Genomic DNA, 19,756 nt, shown 5'->3' with positions numbered 1-19,756 from the left:
CTCTTTTCCACGTACATTTTGATTTCATTCCGAAATACTTGGATTACCAAATCGCCGAACCTAACCGTTCCTGATATTTTTCTGTTCACATACCTTCGTGAGAGGAACGGTATGGACTCCTCACCTTTGTGGCGACTTTCTAGTGGAAGGAGCTACCATAAAAAACCAAACTGCAGTATTCCTCAAAGTGGTGACTATCCACCACTTCTATTCTTCTTCTTCTTTATTGGCGTAGACACCGTTTATGCCGTTATATCCGAGTATAAGTCTCTCACCCGTGGCTGTTTTTCTTTTCATTGGGGGCGTTTTTAACGTGGCGGGTCCCAAATCCAGCGCTTAATTCTGGGGAGGGCTGTTTCGCCTTCTCACTTTATCTCGCTTTCAAACATTTTTGGATACTTCGTCTTAGACCGGAAGTCTTGTGCTGCTTTATATCATATGTAAAAGAATTATTTTCCAAGTGATCGGCGCTCACAGAAATTTCTTCACTTGCGAGATCTTCTACACATAGCTCCATCCTTTCCACTCTGATATTAGGTCAACGAAATTAGCCTTCAGTTCGTCGACTGTGCGCTCAAGACAAGTTAAGAGGTATCTAGACTCCTTATATCTAGCATCAAGTTATGTACTTTATGATTGGACTGGTTTGAGTGTCTAGGTACAGCTATTTTGCAGCAAACTGTAAGGCTGATAAGTTTGCTAGGATAGGTACTTCAGTCTCAATAACTCAAATGGGGATCGGTAAGCGCTCCGTTGGCTTCCTGTGATTTGCTACTGGACCACTAGGCTTCTAACCAGCTCAGCAAGGATTGGTTAATAGCTACCAGGCATGCAGTCGCAAGATCCTTCTGGCCCGTAGTAAATTGGACAACAACTCAGTGAGCTCTTCGCTTTGAGCAAGGTTCAGCTTTCAATGCTTGTACGAGTTCTAACTGGACACTGTCCCATCGGGATTTATGCAGCAAGATGGAACATCTTTACGGATACCAGTACATTAGTTGTTTGGAAGAAGATGAGATAGAACTATCTAAGCATTTGCTCTTCGAATGTTCCGCTTTTGCTAGATCAGCGCAAAAATATGTCTTACTCTTAGCCATCATTATGAAATAGCAAAAATAGAAATAAAATAACTTAGCGGATTTGTGATAGGTTCAGGACGCTTTCCACTAGAGAAGTTTTTCGTTTGGATTCACAAAGAAGTAAACATGACAGTCTAAGCTTGATCCCACCGTCGTGCTGAGGGATCAGTCATCTATCCTTACCTAACTTAACCAGACTATCTATGTATGTCTATGTGTTCTTCAACTACATAGACTTTGATCTCGTCCTCTTTCTCCTCGATAGCAAGAATAGTATCCAAGGTTGAAGTATACTCGGAGATAAGCGAAAAATTGATTGGTAATTGAGATCTTCAGCATCCTGTACTTTTCAGAGAACAGTGGAGTGTTTCGCTGAGACATAGTCTTGGGCTTTATGTATCAAAAATGATTATATTAGGAACAGAACAGATATCAGATTTCAGGTAGCAGACAGGGAGGCACTTCAAAGCTCTGATTAGAGTGGCTGGAAATATCTAGAGTCTTTAGGGTTTGGCCGGGATATCGTCTATCAATATTCACGTTGTATTATTTTAGTGCATTTTTTCTTCCCCCACCGCTTCCTCCTTTTCTCCTTCAATCCATTCTGCTTCAACTCCAATTGAATCCGGTACTGCTTATATCACAAGCAAGAATTTTGTGTATTTTTTCGAAAAAGCTAACTGCTCTCGCTCTTCTTTCCATAAATTTTAACCCCGCACATTCACTTCGCTCAAGCAGCAACGCTGCGGAAATCTGTTTGCCGTGCACAAAATAAATATTAGCCATGACTTTAATGGCACTAAAGAATGACCAGTCAGCCAATCGCCGAGCACTCAATGCAATATATTCTTATTTATGGCGCATGACTGTCGATTTCCCGTGAGAGTGTTTACAAATTTTTGTTTTCTACTTTGGTTTTGCTCTAAATTTTACGAGTTCTTCCAGCAGCTGGCGGGATTAGCAGGCAAAATGTTTTGAAGATAAATTCCAATAGAAGTTGCACATATTTTTCAGCAAAAATATTTTAGCTGCTTTCTGCTTAGTGCAATCTAAAACACATTTAAATGACTGAGAATTAATTGCGTTTGTTTTGAAAGCAATAAAGGTAGCAATTAAGAAGAGTGTCAAAATAAAGTAGCAAATAAATAATTCTTCTTTACTTGCTGCAGCTTTTCAAAGTTGTAAAATCACACTTCAGTATAGAAAATACTTCAACGCAGGCACTTCGCCGCACCGCTCACGCTCATGAACGCTCGACAGTGCGCGGCAATGCGAAGACTGCGCTCCCCCATATTTATGTCGGCACTCAGCAGCACTCATTTCCTGATGGCAGCAACGTTATCGGCTGTGCTTCTCACTGCTTGTTCTTGTTTTTGTTTTTGTTTTCTTTGCGTCTTGCACTGTTCGGCAGCATCATTATTTTATTGCATATGAATGTGTGGGCGCCTAATGTGCACTGCCGCACGCTGCAAACTGCATTTATTGCAGCAAATCAAATTGGTTGCGCATACGCCCCGTCATCCGCACACATGACACTCATGTGAAAAAAAAATCATATGTGCAAGCTGCCTAAGGGGGCGGGCGCGCACTTTTGTCAATTTGTTCAGTCGACACGTTGACAAAGTGTCCGTGTGTATGTGTGTGCGTGTATTTACAGATCTATTGAGTTGATATACAAATTGCATGCTCACGCCAGCACAGCACTTCAGCGCGCTTGTCTTTCTGGCAAATGTCGCGCAGACAACGGACCCAACCCAGCAGTCAGCCCACCAACTGCGCCGTTGAAGTTGCTTGGGCTATTTATCTGCAACGCCTACAACCCTTGCAATTCGCTCGTTTGTGCGCTTTAATTGCGGAAATTTGTCTATAATTAAAAATTTTGTCATAGAGGCGCTGATGAGATGTTGCATATACGAGTATGTGCAAATGGCAGTGGGAATTGAACTGCAGCAAAGACGGGTTGAGTTGGGAAATATGTAAGCTCATTTGAAGCAAAAGTGAGTTGGAAAAACAGTTAAAGGCAATGGTCTGTATGACTTCAAAACTTACTAAATCATAGTCAAAGTCATGATGCCTTTTCTAATCGCAAAGTCTTTGGAAAAGCTTTGATGCTTTCTTATCTCACCGAGTAAACACTAAAGTAAATCTGAAAAATCTTTAAAGCTAACCTGAGCTCCAAGGAAGGCATCGGTTGCCTTATATTGCTGTGGAGGTGGGGTGAGGTTTTGGCTCTACAAAACTTTAGTCAAGTCTATTACATTCTATGGTGTATTCGTCTGGTGGAATGCTAAAAGCTAGAGCGTGTCCAAAAAGGGGCTCTCATCGGTATCTCCAGCGCACTACGGACTACATTAGCACTAAATGTCATTCTAAATACCCGTGGACCTTGTCGGCAGATGTATTGCTACGAAGTTCGCTATAAGGCTCAGGGAAGCTAGGTACACATATGAAGGAGCTTGAATAAAACACACCAAAGTTCTCTCCTCTTTAAACTTCTTTCTGAAAACTTGGATCACTGCGTCGCGGAGGCCACTGTGGGCGGCTTTTTCTCTGCTCACATACCGACGAGGAAGATGTGGATGGGGAAACGTCGCTGGGAAAGAGGCGTAGTGAGATTTTTCATGGATGGCTCGAAGCTAGGAGGGAAGGTTGGAAGGGAAATTTTCTATAAAGCATTCTCCGTCAATCTTAACTTTAGGCTATCGGATTGCTGTTGTGTTTTTCAGACGGAAGTGGCTGCTATCAAGGTGGCGGTAGATGCACTGCTAAGCTTAAGCTAAGCTCTTTGAGAGAAACGAGCTTTTACTTCGACATCGTAGCCCCGATACCAGCGCTAAGCCCGCTTAATATACGCTTAAAGCCAGCCAAGGAGTTCTAGTACTGAAGTAATGGACCATGCGCTTAGCAGACTTTGGTCGAAGAAGATCCACTCAACAACTTGCTATGAGCATAGTTTATCTAACCGCAATCGTAGTAGTTTTTACTGGACACTGTACACTAGGTATTCTACAGTAAGTTGTCAAAGTTGTATGAGGAGGGTGACGAGGAAACATCCAGGTATCTTCTCCTCCATTGTTCAGCCTTTGCAAGATTGAGGCTGAAGCATCTCGGTCTCTTACCCTCGGAACCAGAAGACATAGCCGAAACTTGCTTTAGCTGTCTCAGCGAATTTGTGTCAGGCGCAATTGGTCGATTTGTAAAGATATTTCGAGTCAGTATATAGGAGTTTTTAAGGTAGCACCTCGGATCAGCGTTCCAAGCGAGATCCTTTTCAAGATTGACCTCTTAGTCTAACCTAACATAACAGAGATTCATCAGATTAAACTAAGCGGCTACACTATAAATGGACACAACTCAAAAATATTTCAGATATTGAAATTGGTATATTATTACCCGAGTACTACTACTGGGAGGCTACAACCTTGCAAGGTTTAGAGATACGATATGCAGGCTCAGCTTCACTTGTCCAGCATGGGCGTAGTCTCTTGCGCAAACTGCGGATTTTGCGACATGGAACAGGAAATCCATCATGTGATTATAGATTGCCCAGCAATTTGTAGAAGCAAGCTTAAAGTCCTAGGTTCCATCTACTTGGAGGAGGCTCATATCACCTCAGTCGCACCCAGCAAGCTCCTGGAATTATTGCTTTGTTAACCATGGACCATAGGTCGCAGTGCAAAACCTCAATTATTTCCTATCTACTACCCGATGACTCAATTTCAATAATTTCAAGACTTCTGACCACTTCTACATCTTCAGCTCACAAAATTCCTCACAGTCTCTCAGTCGTAGTGCAACTTGCAACTTCGCTATTCATTGCTGTAGAACTAACTCAACCGTGGTTGGTTTGTTAAAAAATGTTTGCTTGTCGCCTATAAATTATTTCCAGCTTCTCAAATAAATCTGGTTACACGTTTAAAAGTAAATTTCCCAGACCATGCATTCTTGTTGGCACTTATCACTTGAAAAATGCCATAAAAACTTGGTGAACTGCAGCGCAAGCAACGGCACGTTCAGCGCTTATGCGCTCCACTCAGTGCACAAATGCACATACATACATACACATGTATTTATGTAAGTATATATATCGAGATATGCACATGTGCAACTGTGTGCTTCGCTGGTGGAGCGTTGCGTGTTGTTTGGTCAGCTGCTTTATCGCTCAACATAAGTTTTGAAAATAATCTTGTTGTTGCTGTTGTTGTTTTTGCTGCACCGCCAAATGCATTTGTTTTTATTGCAATAAATTTGTTGGCGTATATTGTTTTTAGCACAGCGTATGTTGTTGTTGTTGCATTGTTGGTTTTGTTGTTGCTCTACCGTTTGCCATTCGCTATCTCAGCACATTAAATGCATTTGTTGGCTTTACCATTTTTGCTAGCGTTTCTACTTTCTTGTTATTGTTGTTTTTACTGCCAATTGTTACTGTTGCACTTTTCAGTTTTTTTTTTAATTTTTCAGTCAAAGTCTCTTTGCGTGAATTCTTCCTGCAACGGCAATTACTTTTCCTCTTAAGTATCGACATTTATTAATGCCTCAGTGTTGTTTTAATTGCTCTTACTGGATTTGGTCAGTGTTATGTGTTTGTTGTAGTTGCTGTTGTGAATATTGCTAAATATGTTTTTGTTGTTCTTCGTAATGTCTTGATTTTTTCGTGCGTTTCTGTGCTCTTTTGTCCTTTCTTAGGTCCAGTTTCTTGTTGCGTATTTTGCATTGGTTTTATTATTTTCTTCTCCACGTTCTGTTGCTAGTTTTTGTAGATTTTATTGTTGTGTTTCTTTGTTATTCCTGCTTTGTTCTGTTTATTCACGAATCTGCCTTATTTTCCTTTGATTGGTTTGTTGATTTTCTTCGTTGGCTCTTTCCTGCGGTTTTTCGTTTTTGGTTCATACTAGTTTCGATATCTTTAGGTTAGGTATGGTATTTTTAGGTTAGATGTATGTATGTAAAAAGTAGAGTACAAAGTTTTCAGTAAGCCTTCTGAGTACATACGTAAATAACGAAGGTCTTCAATATACTTGAACTTGCCTTAATTTCCCAAAATGCTTTAGGTTATGAAAAAAAAGTTAGAATCTTTTCATATAAAGTCTCAATGAATTTGAGTTTTCTTTAGAGAGAAAGTACGAACAGTAATATATATTCTGCCTCATAACTATTATATATATGTATATACCAATTATGGTTTCAAGCCACAAAGGAGTTCCGGGAAAAAGCTATTCATGTTACCAAAAGTGCCATCCGTCTGGCTATCGAACCAGAACAGGAAATACGGAAGTCACTAAAGATAAAAACACAATGACGTTTTCGAAAATGCTGACAGACAGATTAAGACGAGATGGAATGGCTTAAGGACATATTTTGCAGGACAAGATCTCGTCAAGAGCCCAGAAGGAAAACACGCAAGCTCACACGTTTTTGAAAGGACTTCAGGTCGGTCGTTGGTCTAGACAGATACTTGATTGATTGATTAATATACGAGGAATGCATCGAGACCTAAGGTCTATTGTGCACTCTCCTAAATCCCAAAGATCCACCAAGCCCAAGCATATTGATAAAGTCAGCTGGGTGCTAGCGAAATGATTTGATTTCTATTTGGAAACATGGATCCAAATGCTTTTAACCTGCGTTTGCAGACTATGCAGTCAGTTAGCAGGTGTTCTGGTGTTTCAGGCTCTCTGTCGCAGAAGTGGCAATTGCAAGAAGCTAAGAACGTGTTGTGTAAGTGCTTCTTCAGCTTGCAGTGGCCAATGTAGAATGCGACCAGTAGTCTGAGTGTGTCCGCAAGGAGGTCGATTGCATATTTAAACTTGTTGAGGTTGTAACCCCCCATTAGAAACTTGGCATGGCGCATGTCATATAGTTGTTCGCAATACCTCTCTCGGCCTACCCCTTCTTGGTTGCAGAGCAGCTCCTTTATGGTATGGGAACCCACTGCAGTGATGGGAGATTCATAACCAGATTGAGAGTCTATTAGAGATCGAAGAGATCCAGAGATCAAAGTTTCAGTTTAAGCTTATATAAGGTTCAGGTTCAAGATCTTGAGAAGTTTTGGACATAATATATAATTATCTTTAGGATCTTCATTATAGAGCAACAAAAGTTCTGTCACACTATACAACAAAATTAGCTTTTTTCACTAGGGATGGGACCAACTTTTATGCAAGAAAATTGAGAACTTGGGCTGTCTGTTTCTTATTTAGGAGTAAGGAAATAATTTTATAATGATATAAACTAGGTGCATTGCTTATCACTCGGTATGCTAGAGTACCGCGTTTCATTTCGTAATAGATACACTGGACATCGACAGCTACAGGTCACATACATATCCATATGGGCATATGAGAACTCACTTGTAAAGCTCAAATTAGAAAGAATACATTTAGGAAGATGGATTTATATGCATATATGTATGTATGTAGTTATGTATATAAGCAAGCAATGTAGATGAGCAAAAAGCACGACACACAGAGCACAAAGGCTTACTTTTCTTACTTAAATGTTGCAAGGCTTAAGCATAAACACACACACTTACTAGACTATACATACTTCTAAACAGCACACTCGTCGTGGTGGCAGTGCTTACTCGCTGTCAGTTGGGGGTCATTGTATTGCAACAATGGCGATGGCGTGGAGAAGGTCCCAGACTGAGGCTGCAGACGACAGCGAGAACGGAGACGGAGACGTCGGCAGCGACGACGAGCCGCGATGCCGACGGACGGCTATTGTTGTTCTATTTAAGCTACGCGATTGCTATTGTCGCTGTGTACGTTGTTCTTGTTGATATTTATGTTGCTGTTGCTTGCAACTTTTTCACTCTCATAATTTCTGCCTTCGCTTGCAACATACGCGCACACTCGCTAATGTGTTGCTATGAACTTTTATGCGCTTTTGTTATTATCATTATTTCGCTCGACGAGCATCTTAGCGCTTTTGTTGTTGTTTCGGCTGTTTTGCTTTTGTGCGCTACATTGCCTACACACACACACACACACATACGTGACTTTTTCTTTGAAACTCTGAATGACTTGGTAACACAAAAAAACGCCAACAAACAACAACAAAAATTAAGAAAATAAGCAGCAGCGGCAACAAAGTGAAGAACGTGCCACATAGGCAGCGAGTGAAATGAATTCATAAGAATGCCGTGAAGCACGCTTTCAGGCGCAAAGCAGGGAAACGCGCGGTAGCGGGAGTTGAAAGCAAAGCGGCGCGCTGAAATGAGCACACACCAACTTATTTACAAAAATATGTATATAGAGGGTGTTTTTTGAGAGTTTTAGCGCATTTATTATGAGTAAAGTGGAGAAAATTTGAAGAAATTTAAAACTTTTGGCTAACTTACTTAGCAAAATGTCTGACTTTCAGTGTTAAAATAGAATTTTGAAAATATCACCATACATTTCACTGCTGTAACGAGTTTTTGAAATAAGTTTTCATCAATTTTTGCACCGGAAGTAAGCCCTTGCGCCCAAATTTACCCAACAGCTTTCCCTTTAGCACATTCTATACCTTCAAAAGCACCCTGTATAATATGTGGCTGCTTTCTCGCTCGCCACCAGCACTTGAGGCTTTAACATTTCCATGCAACATGCCGCTGAAGTGCAACACTTGTACGTTTTCTGCTACAAGCGGTAGCAAAGCAAAGAACAATGAGCACAGCAGCAAAAGCAACAACTACAAAGCAGAAAAAAGCAGAAAAATGAAAAGTAAGCATAATAAGTGAGAACAAACGTGCACGTATGATGTAATACTGCACACACATACATACATACATGGCGATATAGGTAAGTCTATAAGCGTGCATTTCGTGATGATAAAGCCAGTTGAGCGGTGCAAGCAGCCGAGCGCTTGAATTGTTTGCACACACGCTAGAGGCGCAAGCGTTGGCGGGCGGCGGCGAGTGCTGGGGATTCGTAGCAATGCATACACGGGGCTTAGTTACGGCAAACACGCTTAAAGTGGGCGACTGAACGCCAAGAAAATTGCTATGATTTAATGCTACTGCAAAGTTGCTCGCGTTTGTTTTGCATGCCAAGCGGTTGTGTGTGTGGCATATATATTTATATGCGCAAATTTAGTGTATTATATTCCCGACAGTGTCAATTTAACAAATTTGGTGGGAGAGGCCTGTTATATTGACAAAAATGCGTTGACAACTGGAAAGCCCATATTTTATTTTCTTAAAAATTCAGCTTCAAACTTTTTTTTATAGAAACATTTCAATAATTTAATACAAAAATTTATTTATTTTGACACCCATGCAACGCTGTCAACCTGCTGGAGTTCCAGTGATTTTTTCCCGCTGACTTCAAGCATTGCCATTTGCTCCCCTTAAAGTATCGCTGCACTTGAAACGCTTCGCTGCCGTTTGGCGCTGCCCTCACAAATGCGGGTCGGTTCGACTGCTTCCATTTTTCTTGCTTTTTCTATTCATTAACGTTAACTAGTCGCGTAAGTGAAGTGGGTGTGGAAATGTGCAAATTATGGCGCCCTTTTGTGAAGCATAAACATTTTCTGATTTATTTTCAGCGTGCGCACCATGACGCTCTGTAATCTTTTGTGCCGTTATTTTGCATTTTTCTCGTCTTTTTTAATATGAAAATGAAGTGTCCACTTGAATGCAACAGCATGATGCATTAATTATTTAAAATAAGGAGCGCAAAGTGCAGAAGGGATATCGCTGAAAGAAAATTTCAAGTAGTGAGGGTAAAGTGTTTCCTTTTTCTGAGAAGTTTGCGAGAAAATAGAGCTGTATATATAGTATATATATTAGTTTATTTTTCCAAAATTATTTTTGTTTAAGTTTTACTTTGAGGAAAAACCAAGTTGTAATCGGTTCACTATATGTACGCCCTTTAGGTATTTGCTTGATTTGCAAGAAAAATTGCAAACAATTTGCCAACCAGACGCACTTTTTTCAGCAAACTATTCTAAACATTACCTTAGGCCTCGTAACTGCAGTTCTTGCAATATTTTTTAAGAGAGCGCATGTGTTCCAAAAGTTCATATTTTCCGAAACTTTAATGTGTTCCAAAAGTTCACATTTTCTTTAATGTTAATGTGTTCCAAAAGTTCATATTTTCCTAAACTTTAATGTGTTCCAAAAGTTCATATTTTCCTAAACGTTAATGTGTTCCAAAAGTTCATATTTTCCTAAACTTTAATGTGTTCCAAAAGTTCATATTTTCATTAAAGATTCATTTACAGACTGGAAAGCCTTCAGAACCATTATTAAAATATATACAGGAAGGAATATCCCTTAAACCTTGTAACTAAAGTTTTTGCAATATATTTTAAGAGAGCACAGGTGTTCCAAAAGTTCATATTTTCATTAAATATTTAGACAAAAATAATTGACGGGCGATTTGCGGTCAAGTAAAGGAAGGAGAGGGACGTGATTAAATTTTTAAGGCTTAACTCGATTTGCGGCAAAACTACGATTCTTACAGAAAAAATTTTTCCGACAATTTTATAGCTAACAAAAAGTTTTATAACTTTTAAATACAGATTTTTTCACATAACCTCAAAAATTATATGAAAAATCATATCAATTTTAATCTAAGCCCATACTCAAAACTATATCTTAAAACTAAACTTCGCTCATCGAAATTAAAAAAGCACACTTTTGCTAATTTCCAATCAATTTCAGAATATTCATACAATTTTTTCCGCTGCTTTAACTGTCTTACACAATTTCATTAGCATTCAATTAAAACTACATTTCCCATACAGTGATCGATATATTCCGCTAATTGCCTAACATTCAACTCATTTACACTAAATCAATTTTGAAAACCAAATCAATTCATATTAAATGCAAAATATTTCACTATCATAAAAGCAAATATTGGCAATTAAACAACTAAAAACATCAAATAGACAAGCAAAGTTGTTTGGCTTGTCTTGTCTTGTCTTGCAGGCCCCCTCAGTCTGCCGTCCGTTGCTGCCGTTCACTTTTGCCTTTTGCTTGCTTCTTTGCACTTCTGTTTTGCCTCACTAAATATGCAAATCACAATTAATTTATGCCTCCGCCTTTTTGTGAGCTTTTAATTTACGATATATCCGTGCTAGTTCAGCGGACAGGCAGCAAAGCAAAAGCAAAAAGCAGACAAAATATTATACAACTAAATAGTCGTGGGTATGCACACAGTTCTTTTATATAAAGGGTGTTTCAATATGGATAATGTATAGAAAGGGTTAGTGCTCGCGTTCCTTAGTTTCTGTAAATATTCCGGAGCTCGGATTGAGTATTTATTCAATGCTTATTGCTGCTTTTAAGGTCTTCATATATTGAGTTTAGCAACATGTCTAACAAAGCCAAAAATCTTGATACGTGGGATTTATTACCAGATTTTTTCGCTTGGATTTCATTTGCGTACTTCGAAGGGCCCGTTTATCTCTGGTGCTTATGATTACCTTATGAGGAAGGTCCATCTACTAATATTGCGTTTAGAAACATGGCAGCTCGTGACATTTCGGATACTTCGGATACTATTGTGAGAAAATTTTTGGTCTGTAACTTTGGATTCTATTTGAATGTTTCTAGCAACTCCTTTATATCTACATAGAAAGAAAGAGGCCTAGTCTACTACTTAGGAATTTACTTTTGCAAGTTTTATGCTTCTTGAACGCTATTAGTGAAAGAAGCAGAAAGTAGTAAATCATCTACGGGTTGTGTCAGAAGACGTATTAATTTGCTCTGCTAGTCAATAGGAGATCAAAATTGAAATAAATAAGTTAGGAGAGCTCTTGGAATATTCCTCTTATCATCATGACAAGCTGAGTCGATTCATACATGTCTGTATTTACACGAACTAGGCTCTCAATTTGTGAAATATCGTTCTGAAATTGTGAATGCAAACTTTTTTCAGTAAGAAGCCGTTCATTTATCAGAACCACCGATATCTAACTACTATATCATATCGCTGTCATACAAACTGAATGATCAAAATCAAGTTATTGGATGGAGTCTTTTGTTTTTGTGAAGGATGACTTTTGTTAGTTGGCCTTTAGCAAAATCAAAAGTACTTCATGATCTAAAGTGAGATCAAAAACATTGTCTTAACCTTAACGAAGACACCATCCATTACGAAGACGTTTGTGCCTACATTGAGTCTTTTGTTTACATTTAGCATAGTCAAAAAGCAGTGTAGAGCTCAATGACCGTTGGTGAGGTCAATGATCTCTTTGTTTACACTTAGGGAGGCCAACGATCTCGGCAAAGGCTGTTGCCTTTTTTGTTTACATTTGGCGAGGACAACAACCATTCGTTTACACTTAGCAGTCTTGAAGTCAGTGACTTTTGTTGAGCTCAATGACACTTTCTTACATATAAAGAGGTCAGTGGCCTCAGCAAAGATCAATGACCGTTTTGTTCACAATCGGCGGGGTGAACAATCTTTTAAAAGTCAATGACCTCTTTGTTTACATTTAGCGAAGACAACAACCATTTGTTTACATTTAGTTAAGACAGAAACCAATATAGAGGTCATTGACCGTTGGTGACGACATTTTATGGGCTTTCTGGCAGAATTATGTCGCTACAACAACAATATTTTATGGTGATAATTGTTTCGATTCTGTCCATCTGCATTGCCTACCTAATCAGGCTGCCAAGAAACACATGTGCCAAGTCTCATCCTGATATTCAAATTTTTACGTAAGTTAGTTAACAGATTAATGCTCGGAGAGTCTTCCGGAATTCAACACGCTTCGTCATCCTACCTATTTATATGCAGTAGAGGCTCATAAAAGTTAGGTCTCATAAAAGTTAAGTATACGGAAAAGTGGACCAGCTTTTAGTCACCTTGGCCATTAAAAAGTTAAGCACTTATAAATTTTTCGAGCCTCTTTTTATACTATTGTTTTATATCTGATTATGGCATTAAAAAAAATCCTATTGCAACACCCTGTAGGCACTAGTCTATCCTCTATGGCTTTTTGTGAATATGCTCGTAGCTGCTAGAGGCAATCAGCGTTGCGCTAGACTCTAAGCTAGCATATGTGGGAATGCTAATACACATACATTTACATTAAATCATGCATACATACATACATATATCCAGTATAGTTAAATAACATATATATTTATATGTGTATGTACGTTTGTAGGCGTCTTTATCTGCGTCTCTTGTATTCTTGTCAGATGGCTTGCGAAAAATGTTAGTTAACGCGCGATAAGAATCACAAAATGTGTCAATGCGCCCGATGGGACGTTGACTTTTCACTTTTGTTGGCGCGCTTGTTTTCATTTGCAACTTTTATTAATTTTTATTGCTTCTTTCTCTCATTTCTGTTGACAAACTGGCGGATAAGCGCATTTTTTACAAATATTTGCGTGATTATGTGGCGGTGTGTCAATAGCGCGCTGTTGACACCGCTTCTAATCGCGCTGGAAAATTGGCACTTCCGCGCATTGTCGCACGCTGACACATATCCAACACACCCACACACACATTTGTTCACATGCTTATTCATAAATACTTGCGACTTTTTGCGTTATTGCTTTTATTGCCACACGTAATTGTTTTCATGTTGTTGTTGTTGCTGTTGTTATTTTTTCAAAGTTGAACGCGCGCCCTCAATTTACGGCTGACACACATTCATTTACATGCACACACACACATACAACTGCATTATTCTCACTTGCAAGCTCGTTTTTGTTGCTTGATGTGCTGGCGCTTGTGTGTGTGTATTTGAGGGTTCACAATTTTAGCCCCATTTATTGGATGGGGGGTGTCGTTTTTTATCTCCACATCTTGGTGTTGTTTAGCAACGCTTTTGTTGCGCGCCTGCTTCGCCAGCCTCGTCGTCATCGTTGGTCTCGCTGTTTACTGCTCTTGGCAGCTTTCGTACGCTCCCTCTCCCGCTCTCGTTGCGGTCATTGAACTTTTGACGTCACACACTTTGATTGGTGCCCCTCACAACGTTTGATTCGTTGTGTTTTTTGTTGTTGTTGTTGTTATTATTATTAATTTTTGTTATTGCTCACGTTCGTTCGCTTTTCGCGGCGCGCTGTGGGGGTGCGCGCGCTTGGTGACCCCTCGCGGCACGCTCGCATTGTGTGTTGCCCAGAAAAAGTGGGAAGCGCGCACACACAGACACAGACTTACGTACATATCTACTTATTTACATACATACATGGCGCGCAACCGAATTGTGTTCAAGTTGCTGTTGTTGTTGTTGTTTTGCTGCTTTGCGCGGCAGCTCATTGACCTAATTTTCTGTACGTACAGTCTATTTTCTTTATTTATTTGCTTATTGTTGTTATTGCTTTGTATTTTAGCACGCTTTCATTGCTATTATTTGCGATATAATTTGTATATTGTTGTTGTTATTGTTGGCGTTGGCCTTGACGGCAGGCCATCAATGGCATTCAATTCACACAATTAAATGTTTATTATTGAAATTTATTTTAGGCGGGAAACTCGAGGTTCGGATAATGCATATTTTGGGTTTAGGTTTTTTTGTTTTTGCATTTTCATTAACCGAATTGATGACTTCATTTGTAATAAATTGTTGAGAAATATATTATGTCAGTGATCTGAAAATTCTTTAATAAACTCTTTTCTGAGGAATTGTGGCACGACAACACGTTCTGAAGACGACGAATGATTAAACCATGAACTGTCATGTGACAAAACAACGGTATTGTCCCAAATAGGTCCATTCAGCAGTAATCTTGGATTTCAGGGCTTTACGTAATTCGTAGTTTCTTATTTGAATCAGTATTTGGAGATGTTTCAATCAATTGAAGAAAGACTTTAACAGTGATCGCTGGTCGCACTTGCCTCCACACTTGGCACAACTCAAAGATAAGCCTCAAACTTTTACTTTTTGCTGTGTGGTTTTTAAATAGATCATTTGATTGGCTTAATAATGTAAAAGAAAGTAAGTAAAATGTGAGAAGAAGCCTTTTGGTTCTGAATTTTAAGCGGCGACAAACTCACTTCGTATTCTGAAACTTTTCTGGCAAAATGGTGGGTTTCCAAGTATTTCTTTAGAAGCTAATTCTGTCTAATCAAGCAACTGGAGCTATTGGCAGAAGGTTGGGTCTCTCACCGAAAATGGGCCGCTGGCTCTACAATACCATAGTCAAGCCCATTATGTGCTATGGAGAATTTATGGGGTGAAGAGCTCTAGAAAAGACTACACTTGCAATGAAACACGAGAGCGTTCAACGGTTGACGCTCATCAGCATGTGTCGTGTACTAAGGTCCACTTCAACCATGGCACTTAACGCCATTTTTCACATGCTGCCAGTAGACATCGTCGGAAGGTGTATGGCTGCGAACTCAGGGAATCTGGATTCCTAAATGAACACTCGGAAATACTCACACACTTTGACTTCATACCGGATCACTTTGACTCCTAATCTGTTGAAAAAGTTTTTGTTTGGTTATAATTAAGGCTGACGCTTTGCTAAAAGATCTATTTATACGTGTATTGACTCATACGGGTAAGTGTCGTCAAATGTTGGCCGTAAAACTATCACCGTGAGTTATACACTCGGTACAGGTCGAGCTGTTCGGACTAATGTCATTGTGGAATCTGTTGAAGTAGCTGCTAAGGTACTCTTGGCCGCTAAGTATTAGGGTCACATGGAAATGTAAATCTTCATGTCGTCTTTCTATCTACGATTGGATGTCAGGTATCAGTCTATGGATCTGCTACATTTTAGTGCTCCTGTTCCTCTCCGCGGTCTTTAGTGATACCGGTTAATTCTTATATAGCCGATATTATATCTCGAATTCTTCTGCTTGGATATCAATGGGAGTCATTCTACCTACTACTTCAGACCTTGCTGCTGACATGATCCAGAAAGCACTAATTATTCGTATTGCCGAAAGTTGGTGCATTGAATTTAATCTATTATTGATAATTGTGGCTGTGAAGTACCATAAACTCGACCTCGCCTAAGGTGAAAACTTTTCGTTCCTCCGCCTTTTTGGTGGAGTATTTCACTCCATATATTCTAGCTACATACAAGACAGGGACAAGATTCGATCAATTAACTTATCAAAAACTCGACGTGTCTACCAGGGGTACCTCCACAGAGACTGCCCTTCATTCGTTGACTTTAAATAGAGAGAGCTCTAAACCGAAAGCTTCCTGAATTAATAATTTCAAAGATTAACAAGAACCTTCTGACATAACTCGATAGGCAGTGGGTCGGTGCATTAAATAGATCACATGCCTTCCCTTTTTCTGGAAATTAAAGAGGATCAGTAGGACGATATATGGCATGCAGTGTAACCTAACCTAATATTAAAACCTATATATGTATATACCTCTATTTTATATTTCGTGTTACATAATCGTTATAATTTTCAATAACTGACACTGAAACTCCCAAGCCGCCATGTTTTACCACAAAGAATTTCGTAAACAAATGCAAAACTAACAGATATTTTTGGCAACAAACCGCAATTCAATCCACACACTTGTGCAAATATACATTTGTAACGAAATATAGTGAAACCCTTGCGCCACCAACCACCTCGTCCATAACACACCGAGCGGTTGACCACAACTACTTGGGTTCCCATAAACTAATCCAAGTTATGCCCGGCTATTGCAGCCACTTTAGTGGTCGCACATAAACGCAAGCATTTAATCACACACATTCACACAGGGACATATTCACACACACACATACATATACATTGACACACAGCCGTTCGCACTTTGGTGGCTGCGTGTGTCTGCTGTCGCAACGCAGAAAGTTTGGCTTCCAGCAAGCGTTTTGAAATTAATATCCACAAAATATTAAAATTTGTTAGGAGGCAGCCGCGCGGTGGGTGCGGCTGCGGGTGCTAAGTTGTTGTTTGTTGTTGGCGAGTCGTTATTTGAAATGCTTGGCTCTTTGTTGGCGCCATTTGTTTTGCGAAGTTTTTGTGTTTGATATTTTTTGTTTTTGTAGTTTTTCGTTTGTGGCTTTGTGTATTCTAGAAGCGTTCTAGCATAAATTGGAAAAGTTTTGCGCGTTATTTCAGCACGAAAAAGTGCTGATAATATTGCACTTCCGTTTACAGGTTTTTTGTCTGTCTCGACGCGGTTTCTTGAAAAACTAGAGTGCCTTATAAGGCTGTAGTGTGCACGGAATATTAATGAGCTGAAGTTCAGTATTTTTCAGAGGTAACTGGAATTAGAATATATAGGTTCGGAATCGCCTTCGCTTTTGTCTAAGATGAGACGAAGAGGCGGTGCGTGTCGATTCTCTTTCCACGGGTTTTATCCAAGATTTGGCGCATGGAGAATAGTTGTTGATTTTCTAGGCCTTAAGTCACATTGATAACGTTCAATCAGTTTGTTGACGGTGGGCTTTAATATTTCACACAATACGCTCGATAGATTTGAAGATTTGAGAAGGCTTATCCCACGGTAGTTGACACAAATTGTGGGGTCTCCCTTTTTGTGGATTGGACAGATCGCACTCTAATTCTAATCGTCGGACATGCGTTCGTCCGACCATGTACTACAAAGAAGCTAATGCATGCTCCTTATCAATTCTTCGGCACTTCGTATTTGAATAGCTTGGGCGGTAATCCATCGGCACCCTCGCTTTGTTGTTTTTCAGTTGGATAATTGCTATTCGAACTGCTTCATGGTCGGGCAATGGAACTTTTGCTTCATCGTCATCGATTGGGCAATCGGGTTCACCATCAACTGGTGTTATGCTTTCACTGCCAGTCAGCAGGTTGGAGAAGTGTTCTCTACATAATTTTAGTAAGCTTGAAATGCCTAAGTTCCCATTCTTATAGAGTTTTCTTTGTCTGACTAAAATTCCCTGCATTAATCATACAAATTATATGCCCTAAAAGCAGTCAAATTTGGTAGACGACAAAACACACGCCTTTACTCTTGACACACCACCCCGCCAACCTCATACATGTAGGTAACTATTTCCATCGCCTCCCATTGCGATTATCGATTTCACCGCAATTATGCGACACATTTACCGCAGCTTACAACACATAACAATTATATTGTCGCAGCTTTTCATCTTTTAATGTTTACATTTTGGCGACGCGGCAGTACCCAACCCAAGCCGCCAACGCCACCAACAAACACGCCAAAGGAAAATTCATAACAACTTGCCGCGTGCTTTTCCAAAGGAACTAAATGCCGCACCTTGCTAATAGATCAACGCGCCTGCGTACTGCGCATGCGCTGCCAGCTAGTTGAGTGAAAAATCGCCTGCGCCTACACGCAAACGCCGAAATAAATGCGCATGCGCACAAGCAAGAGTGCACAATCACGCAGCTACACACAGGCATACATACAGTTTAGCGTGCGTACTGGCAATAACTGCTTGACATATGGCGGACTGCCTTGCTCCGGAAAAAAATCGCGCTTCCAGCAAGCATATTTGGTTTCCTCAAGCGCATAACTACACACACACACCTACCTTTTCTGATATGTAAGCGTGCAAACTGGCTCATGCAGTGCGGCCACGCGCCCTCAAAGCGTCCGCGGCGAAGGCGGCGGCGCGGTCAACTGGCTGGCAGCGGCGGCTGTACTCAGTGAGTCGTTCAGCTGCTAAGTCGATCAGTCAGTTAGTAAGTCAGCGTGTGTGATAGTTCATCGCCGCCCACCACATCGAAGCAACTCAACATTGAAGCAAAATTGCAAAAACAAATATAAAACAACAACAACAACAACAAAAACAAACAGCAAACAGCGTCACCAGTTTCCATTTCTATGATCGGAACTTGCCTTCATTCAAGTCATTGTTTGTTTGTGCCGTTGTTGTGATTGTTGTTGTTGCTTTGCGTTGCTCACAAGCTTGTCTGTCTGCTTGCGCTATCGATGCCGTCGCCGTCGTCTTGTAACGCGTGAACGAATATTCGAGCGTTTATTTATCCACAAGCTAAGCAAAGCAAGCTCACACGGTCGCCTCCGCACGTCACCTTCGATTCGCCTTCCATGCGCCGATTCACCGATTCACCTTAATAGATTTGCTCTGTGGCTGTGTGTGTGTGTGTGTGTGTTTTCCGATTTTTTCCACCGTTTATTATCTTTCGCTGTCGTTTCGTTTTCTGCTGCTGTTTGTTGTTATTGTGTAATCGCCCACATGATTTATCTATCTATAAAGCAGTTGTTGTTGTTGTGCTAGTGATTGTTGTTGTTGCTTTAACTCGTTTTAAAAGTTGCTTATCGTTTGTAATAACTGGAATTATGAGCCATTACGATTGTGTGTACATTGTTGTTGTTATTCTTGTTGTTGTTTATATTGGTTTTGCCGTTGTTGTAGTTTTGTGTCGGTTCGTATATCTTTTTTATTGGCAATTTAAGTTGGTTACTGGGTTTTGGGTTATTGCAAATAAAAACACTGACACACTCACACACTCACACACACGCACACACACACCTGCGCGCGTATTGCATGCGGCAATAATAAATGTCGGCAATAAAAACAGCTGCGCTTGCATGAAAATCGTAAAAAAGCAACAATAGCAATAATCACTTAAAATGAGGTGTGCAAACGCCCTCTCGCTGGTTTTGGTGTGATTTCACCCTACGCGCATGAATTGCGAGTTTTTATTGATGCACCGGCAATTGCGGCCCGCGGCGGCCGACACACCTATGAGTGAGTGCTGCGGGTAGAAAAAATCTTTCTTGCAAAGGCATTGGACTGTGGATATTTTAAATATTCGACAGTATCTGCTGACTTT

General features: G+C 40.1%; 1 protein-coding gene across 3 annotated transcripts in view; it reads left to right on the top strand.

The window, feature by feature from the left end:
* The window catches only part of LOC105230156 (zinc finger protein jing), a 290,820-nt gene that overhangs the window by 13,974 nt on the left and 257,090 nt on the right, over positions 1-19,756 (top strand). The window lies entirely within an intron of this gene.

This window comes from Bactrocera dorsalis, chromosome 3 (genome assembly GCF_023373825.1).
Source record: "Bactrocera dorsalis isolate Fly_Bdor chromosome 3, ASM2337382v1, whole genome shotgun sequence".
NCBI classification, from domain to species: Eukaryota; Metazoa; Arthropoda; class Insecta; order Diptera; family Tephritidae; genus Bactrocera; species Bactrocera dorsalis.
Note: the sequence above shows the minus strand (reverse complement) of the source record. Positions and strands in the feature narration are given on the sequence as shown.